Raw genomic sequence first — 8,882 nt, forward strand, 5'->3', positions numbered from 1 at the left:
CAGCCTCCCCTCTGGAGGATTTGGAGGGTAGGGCTGGCTGCCAGAGCGCTGCTAGGGCAGAAGGGGCAGTACTGCTTCTCTTGGATTTGTGAATCCTGCCTCTTTGCAAAGCTTGTCTTTGTGGCTCTCGAGGGCCTACTCAGGGCTACTTGAGAACATCTCGCAAGAGTTCTGTCGTGAAGTTCCTTTGCACACATACCCCCCAATAAATGCCACGACACAGGAAATGGGTTAAAACTAGGGCGGCAACTTTATTAACCTAGTTTCAACAGAGAGCTGCAGTGTAGCCAAGCCACAGTGCAGCTGCCACCCCTAGGGTGCAGCAGCGTATCCCCTCCTCTGACCTGCCATCGTGGTGCTGGTGACCAAGGGGCTACTCTATTTAAAGGCACCGCTCCTAACATGGGCCAGATCAAAAACCCCTTCCAGTGCAACAGTGCAGAGTAGGCAAAAAACCAGCCACCTCCAGGCCAATCTGGGCGGATGGGGAAAATTCCTACTCGGCCCCAAAAGGCGGCCAGCTAATCCCACACTGTTGCCCGGAGGGGTGAGCGGATGCCAAGGTGTTCCTGCAGAAATCCAGCAGAGGTTGGGGGTTGCTTTTATTAGCATGCCCTCATCCCCCTGGATGGCCCTACGGACCAAGGATAAGGGATGTGCTCAAATCATTTCGGCGCCTCGTTAGAGAGGCACCGATACGATTTGCCCGGTTCAGATGTGCCGATTCAGGAACATCCCTACCGAGGATGCAGTCACAGCATGGTCTGCTGTGTTTTCCAGGCTTGTTTCTTCCGGGAATGGATGCAAAACCAGCACCCCACACTGCATGCAGTGCTAGGAGAAAGTGCGGTCTTGCACCCAGGCTCAGAATCAAGAGATGGGGCAGAGGAAAGGGTTGCAAACTCAGGCCACAACCTTAGAAACTAGTTTGAAAGGAGTTCTGTAAACCAAGGTGTGGCTTCCACTACTAGGGTGAAGCTTTGTGGTGCAACCATGCCTATCTGTTAAGAAGGGGGTGATTTTTGCCTCAGAGGTGATGGCAAACACCCTCTGTATGGAGAACTATCCTCCCTTCCACACAGAAGAATCCTTTGGTGGTGGGGTCTCCTCCCAACACCTTGAATGGACTTGAGGCTTTGGGGAACCTAGCCAGAAAGGGAGTGGGAATCTGGTGCGGGGTTGCTCTCCTCAACCTCTTCCTGCCTTGTCTAGGGCCCACAATTCCATCCACCCAGGAGCGGAGATTTGTCACAGTGTGGATGTGTATTGACCTGGCTGAGGTTGCCCTCAGCACTTGCCTCGATAACAATGCCAAGAGGGATTCCGGGAAGCGCTCCTTTGCTGCTAGGATGGAGAGAGAGAAGAAAAAGATAACAAGTGTGAGCTTCAGAATGGCAGACCTGCTACGACTTCAATGTCATTTTCTCAGTGAGCCTCCATTTCGACTACCTTGTTTTCATGTTGATGTCTTTATCCAGCCCCCTGCCAAAGAGCTGCTGCCCAAAATGTGTTGGGTTTTCTTCATAAACACATTGGGTTCTGCACCAGTGGACTATATTAATTATTGCAGGGGTGGCCAACCTGAGGCGCTCCAGCTGTCGTTGGACTACAACTCCCATCACCCCCACTGCTGTTGTAGGCACTACAGTTCCAATAACCCCCTGCCACAATACATGGTGGCTGGGGATGATTGGACTACAGCTTCTATCATCCCCAGCCGGCCATCATTTCTTGTGACGGGGTGATGGGAGCTGTAGTCCCTCCACCAGCAGCTCTGGATGATATGAATTGTAGTCCAGCAACAGCTGGAGAGCCTCAGGTGGGCCATCACTAGCTCCTTGGCTTCCTCTGTGCCTTTTCTCCTGGCTTTGGCTGTCTGCTGTGCTTACTGGGGGCTGCTGAGTAAGGGCATGGAGGCTGCGTGCCCCCCTTCCCCCCGCAAACTAACCCTCTTGTTAGGAAGGGAAACGTATAGCTTAACCAGAAGAGAGCGAGAGTGCCATTTTCTCTGAAGAGAAGGGAACTTGCTTAGCCCCTCTGCTCTGCTGCTGTAGCTGCTTCTCTTCCATGGTTGGCCAGAATAGCTGCCAGTCAAGCTGTCCTGTCTGATTGTTTCGGAACTCCCCTAAGCATTGCCCGCCCCCTCACCCCAGGAGAAACAACTACCAGGCTGATTGCCACAGCCTGTTCTGTTCTTATTGTATTTTACCTTTTCCCTCAGGGGGGTGGGCAGTGCTTGGGTAGCCCCCAAATCAGACAGGATAGCTTGATGGTTTCTTGGGGGGGGGGCACCAGGAGGCTGCAGCAGGAGGAAGGAGGGGTTGAAGCAAGCTCCCTTCTTCTCAGAGAAAATGTCTGTCTGTGGTTCTTCTGAGGAAGCTGTACGGATTCCTTCTTAGCAAGGGTCTGCGGGGGCTTGGTTGCTCCCAATAAAAGGTTTACCGTCAACTTAAAACCTCCCACCTTATATATAAATGGAAGCAGAGGAGGGCAGTACACCAGTGTCCCATGGAGTCCAGTAGGGCTGCCACACCTCCACTGCCACACTCTCCGCCCAAGCTCCCCACGCATCCTGGCTTGGTCCAGCTCTTGTCTTCTCCAGCCCTCCACAGAATTTTAAATGGGATGTAGCCAATCGCTTCTGCAAAGCCACTTTGCTCCCCAGACACACCCACATCCAAGGCTTCTGAGGATCTATTCCCAAATCGGGTTTGTCAAGTCTTTGCACCCAAACTGGGAAATACGGGGAAAGGAACCGAACAATTCAAAAACAGAAATACAAAAACAGTAATTGATACAGACTTTAGCCTTGGTTCAGGTACGAGGCAAGTCCTTGGGTAAGACAGCGTTAATCTCAACAGCGTTTTCCACTCTGGGGTCACCGACTGGAGATGCTCCATCTAGAGCTGCCCCATACTCCTGGGAATCTGCAGTTCCCTTGCATTTACTGGCTGTAGTAACTTCTGCAGGAGTTCTCCTCGTTTCTCGGCCAGCCTTATAATCCCTACCCTGAGGGAAATCACAGGAAGGGGAGTGGGGCAGGACTGAACTGGGGCCAGCTGCAGAAGAGGGGCCACGACTGCCCCGGGGCCGGCTGCAGAAGGGGGGTGCGGGACTGTCCCGGAGCCGGCTGCAGAAGGGGGGTGCGGGACTGTCCCGGGGCCGGCTGCAGAAGGGGGGTACGGGACTGTCCCGGGGCCGGCTGCAGAAGGGGGGTACGGGACTGTCCCGGGGCCGGCTGCAGAAGGGGGGTGCGGGACTGTCCCGGGGCCGGCTGCAGAAGGGGGGTGCGGGACTGTCCCGGGGCCGGCTGCAGAAGGGGGGTGCGGGACTGTCCCGGGGCCGGCTGCAGAAGGGGGGTACGGGACTGTCCCGGGGCCGGCTGCAGAAGGGGGGTGCGGGACAGTCCCGGGGCCGGCTGCAGAAGGGGGGTGCGGGACAGTCCCGGGGCCGGCTGCAGAAGGGGGGTGCGGGACAGTCCCGGGGCCGGCTGCAGAAGGGGGGTGCGGGACAGTCCCGGGGCCGGCTGCAGAAGGGGGGTACGGGACAGTCCCGGGGCCGGCTGCAGAAGGGGGGTACGGGACAGTCCCGGGGCCGGCTGCAGAAGGGGGGTACGGGACAGTCCCGGGGCCGGCTGCAGAAGGAGAGTGCGGGGCGGTCCAGGTTCTGGCTACAGGAGGGGGGTGTTGGATGATCCAGGTTCCGGATACAGGAGGGGGGTACCGGATAGTCCTGGGGTCAGCTGCAGAAGGGGGTTTGGGACTGGACTGGGTCCGGCTGAGGAAGGGGTGCGGCACTCTCCCTGTTCTGACTGCTGAAGGGTGGTGTGGGATGGTCCCGGGGCCAGCTGTAGAAGGGGGGTACGGGACTGTCCCGGGGTCTGCTGCAGAAGTAGGGTCTGGACTGAATTGGGTCCGGCTGCAGAAGGGGTGCGGCACTGTCCCTGTTCTGGCTGCAGAAGGGGGGTGCGGGACAGTCCCGAGGCTGGCTGCAGAAGCGGGGGGGGGGGGGAGGGAGGGAGGGAGGTCTTCCTCAAATGCCAGCCTGTTATCATTGTCTCCTGAAATACCAAAGTTAGTATATGGACCATTCTTATTTCTGAACTAGTACTATTTAACGGTGCCATTTTTCATTTTGAAATGGATAATGGGATTTTCCTCAGGGCAGGGAAGCAGTATATGGCCAGCCTGGTCCTTCTGGCATACATGAAGGAAAATGACAAAACAGAGAAAGCATTTGATTACATCTAGGTACTATCTATCCATGAAAACAATCTGCAGTAAACATGAACATATTACCTAAGATGAACTTTCTTTTTCAAATGATTCCTATAAAGATGGACGACAAGATGTTGAATACATGGCAGAGTCAGCTCAATTCATTCATCTGGAATTATAAAAAACCCAGGATTCGATTTAAGGTGATTCAAGATTCCAAAGAAAGAGGTGGTCTTGGAGTTCCTAACTTGAAACTTTATTATCACGCTAGTACTAGTTTGGCTTGGATTTCGAATTGGATTTTATCCCCTTACGGAAGTTTTACTCGAATGGAGGAACTTGGTCTTACTAGAGGATTGCATAATTACTTATGGATTTCTGGTTCGAGGAAAGATCTGGAGATACAACAACATACTATTTGACACAGTCTTTTTTTTATGTCTGGGATAAATATCAGAAAAGATTAAGTCCAAGATTATCACCTTTGGCCTCAATACTGAATGTTTATTTTATGAAGAAGAATTTTCTTCCAAGTATAATTTTTGGGGAGGCAGTCTATACTCCTTACAAAGTTTGGCCCAATATTTAGCTCTGGACAAATCAGTTTCTTCTGGGCAAACAACTCAACAAGCATCCTGGTACCAACAAGCTCAGATCAGCTCAATAGTTCGGAAAGAGTTACAGTTACAGGGTGGGGAACTTAGAGAGCTGACTGAATTTGAAGAATTAGTCACCTGAAACACTGATCATTAGGCAGAATTTATAAACTATTACTGAGGTATGAAACGGAGACTGAGCAGATAAACGAGTGTATGATAAAGTGGATGCAGAACTTTAATAGATTGATCGCTCTCTCTGATCGGGAATACCAATGGAAAAAGAATGTGAAATTTACTTTGTGTACCAATCTAAGGGGAAATTGGTATGTTCTTCAGATGGTATATAACTCCTTTGACTATTAATAAAATAGATTATTCTTTAAGAAATGTTGGAAATGTAATTCACATTTAGGTTCATTCTACCATATGTGGTGGAGTTGCGATAAAGCTCAACAGTTTTCGAAACAAATTCATTTGAAAACTGAACAAATCTTAGAAGTTAAGATTCCCTTTCTTCTAGAAAATTTTCTTTTAAGTATGATAAAACCTTATATTCCTGCCAAATCAAATGAATTGTGTTTATATATGATTACCGCGGCTAGGATTATATATGCATCTAATTGGGGTATTTTGGAAATCCCTTCCTTAAACGATTGGTTTTTGAAAGTGTGGGACTACAAAATTTTCAGTTTCGGAAGTCTCGGCTTATGTAAGGAGCTGATCAGATTAGATTTTACAATTTTAAGAGTCTGGATTTCTTTTGCTTTATCTTGTTCTAGATTTTTTTTCTTTACTGATGTAATTAATTGGAAAAATGAGGTTTTTCATTATGAAAAATGATTGGTTATATATTGTCTTTATGTTTGTCTTTGTCTTCTTTGGTTTATTTCTTAATAAAAATTCTTATGAAAAATGAAAATGAAAAGGTTCGCTGCAAAAAGGGGCATTTCAAGCCATTCACTCTCGCCACAGAGCACCTTATAAAAAGGGCGCTTCTTCAAGATCAACCCAGAACCAACCAGTTTTGCGGCAAACTGGTTTGCTGTTCCGAGTGGCGATTGTGGGCTCCATTTTGGAGGGCTGTTTTAGTGTTTTCCCCTTGCTGACTGGTTTTCTGGCATCGCCTTCCAATTGGCTTGTGATCTCCTTGTCCCTTGGTTGGCTTGGCATCATACAAAATCAAGTGTGGTCAGGGGCCACTGTGCCCCCACTGGCTGGGGGGAGGGAGAGGGAGCCAAAAGGATGGAGTTTCAAAGTGTATTGAAGGGGCTGCTCGACAGAGAGAGCCACGCGCTTTTAGAGGATATCGGAGGAGGAAGACTGCAGCAGAGCAGAGCAGAGCAGAGAGTGGTGGCAGAGAGACTGTGCCAGTGTCTGGGTTACTCTCTTTTTATTTTCCTTGCCAACTGCGTATTTTTCTACTATTTTTAAAATTGTGCCAGCAGCCCTAGTGGTAGTGGGTTTAACTGGGTGCTGCTGTGGGTTTAAATTCGGCGTCTTTGTGGCTTCCCCTGCCCCTTCTGACCTGTAACAGCCCTCGGTGCCTTTGATAACTGGGATACTGAGATTACCCCCCCCCCCTTTGGTGGCCCCAAACTGCGCCTTGCTGTCTGCTGCTGTGTGCCTGGGCAATTTCTGTCTTTGTCGGCCGTGGTTGCCCAACCTGCCAGGCGCCCTCTTTCCCCCAGGTGTCTCCTGGATTTATTTGTTTTGACAACCTTTTCTTTTAATCTTTGGGTGGATGGGTGCCCAACTGCCCTCCCTGCAAGCTGTTAAGTGCCAGTGTCTGCTCAGCCCAAGTGCAGCCTGGAGCTCCTGGTCAGACAGGCTCAAGCAGAAGATGCCGAGTCAGGTAGCCCCCAAACAATCAGAAGACAGAATATCTTGACTGGCACCTTTTCTGGCCAATCAGGGAAGCCAGGAGGCTGCAGCAGGAGGAAGGAGGGGTTCTCCCTCCTTCTGAGGAAGCTGTAAGTAAGGATCCCTCCTTGGCTGGGTTGCTCCCGAGCCCTCACCGACTGTTCCTGCCCAGTAGGCCTTTCTTCTCTTGTCATCCACCCCACAGCCCAGCTACGCCTTTCCCCTTCTGTTGCCCAGTGAGGTTCTCTTTTTCTTGTAGCCCTCCCCTCCCCTCCCCGGATACACCTCTTCTCTTCTTGACTACTACACCTTCTTTCAAAGTCCGCTGCTTCCTCGCCGGATCCTGCTTTATCTTTACGCAGCTTGACCTTCTTACGCCAGAAAGAGCAAAGGAAACACCACTTGTCCCCCAAATCAGACATGGTCCTGTTTTGGTGCCTCTTTTTCTATGGATATAAGGGGGGGAACAGATACATCCAGTTGTGTGAGCAGTTAACCCACAGTTCCCGGGTCTGGGTGATGTGCAGGCTGGCAGATGAGCAGGGAGGAGGGACTCCGTGACTCTGTAACTCTTCCCAGCCACACTCATGATCCACAAATATTACAAACGGTGATCTGCTATTTTCAACCAAAAGGATTCTCCACGTGATTTACATTGCCAAAGGAATGAGAAGAGAGTCCCCTGTCCCAAAGGGAATTGGGAAACAGCCTATGCAGTGGCACAGCAGAGAGACCAGCAGTAGCCCCAGAAGGATGCTAGGCTGAGTTGATGAGGGAACAGTTGCTCCCCATCCTGCTAAATAGAAGAGAGTCACCACTTTACACAGTGGTGCTTTGCTCAGTGGGCAGGGGTGAAGTCCAAACTGTGTGCCACAAGAAGGCCTGAAGAGATTTCCTTGTCCCTAAAGGACTCACTGTAGCCACCTAATGGTGCAGCGGGGAAATGACTTGACTAACAAGCCAGAGGTTGCCGGTTCAAATCCCCGCTGGTATGTTTCCCAGACTATGGGAAACACCTAGATTGGGCAGCATCGATATAGAAAGATGCTGAATGGCATCATCTCATACTGCGTGGGAGATGGCAATGGTAAACCCCTCCTGTATTCTACCAAAGACAACCACAAAGACACCCACTCGACGGCACACTTTTCCTTTAAAGGACTCACAAGCATACCACACACCCACACAACACCAGCAACAGCAAAGGTGCAGAACAGGGACAATTGCTTACTGCCCCCCCCCCACTAACTATGAGAGCTACCCACAAAAGTACCTCTTTGCCCAGTCAGCAGAGCTGATTTTGACACACGGGAGACCCTGGAAGGGGCACTGTGCTGGACTGAATGGGGACAATTGCCCTCCATGTGCCCAACAGAAGAGTCTCAACGTTAAAAGGCACCTCTTGGCCCGGTTAACAGAGGTCTAATTACTAGCAGATAAAGCAGATTTTATAGAAACCCCCTTCGCCTCCTCCAAAGGGAACAGAGGGAGGGCAGGGCTCCCTTGAAACTCACCACTTGATGAAGTGGGCCACAGCACAGAAGAGAAGCCCCTTCCATCGTGATGACCACGACTCCCCTGGCAGGATGCTGAAGGTGCCCAGGAAGAGCCGCCCGGTGGGGTCCTTGAAGCCTTAAACTGCATCTGGAGAACAAACCTTCTGCTAAGCCTGGCAGAGGAAAGCAGAGAAGAGAGGAAGCAGCTCCTCTCCCAGATCCTCTCTCCCATTCAAGGACTGAAGCTGCTTCAGAAACAGCAGAAACTGACTCCCAAGAAACTTCTGAGCAGTTGACAGTTAAGTTATGACAGTTTGGTGATGTCACAGAGGGTGATGCCAGAAAGAGAACAAAGAGTTTGGGGGGAAAAAACCCAGTGAGGCTTGCTGAGAAAGCAGGCAGTTTCCCCAAAGCATCGAGAACCACAAGCTTAAAACCCAAATTTAAAAATATTGTATTTACTTATCATATCGTTATACCACCTGGGGCAGTTTACAAGTCAGCCCACTTGCACCTCAAATGTTTATGCATCCGCCTTCATGAATTGGGGTGGTTGATATCACAAACTACGCCGGCGAGATGTCCTTATGTGTCCCTACAACTTTACTGCACACAATTTGTTTCATATTGGTCCAGGCACTCCAAAGTTGATAGGGACACACACGGCTGGGTGAGCACATAGGCTTTAAAAGGGGAATCTTGCAAGCTAT

At 50.6% G+C, this 8,882-nt stretch overlaps 1 long non-coding RNA gene across 1 annotated transcript; it reads right to left on the reverse strand.

Moving 5' to 3' along the window:
• Nucleotides 1-3,423: 3,423 nt before the first annotated feature.
• On the reverse strand, nt 3,424-8,459 carry LOC128325995 (uncharacterized). The gene is made up of 4 exons (XR_008307788.1): nt 8,191-8,459; nt 6,986-7,122; nt 4,299-4,386; nt 3,424-4,196 (listed from the first exon to the last, which is right to left on the reverse strand). It is a non-coding gene; the product is annotated as an uncharacterized LOC128325995 (long non-coding RNA).
• Nucleotides 8,460-8,882: the final 423 nt, after the last annotated feature.

Source organism: Hemicordylus capensis, chromosome 5 (genome assembly GCF_027244095.1).
Source record: "Hemicordylus capensis ecotype Gifberg chromosome 5, rHemCap1.1.pri, whole genome shotgun sequence".
NCBI classification, from domain to species: Eukaryota; Metazoa; Chordata; class Lepidosauria; order Squamata; family Cordylidae; genus Hemicordylus; species Hemicordylus capensis.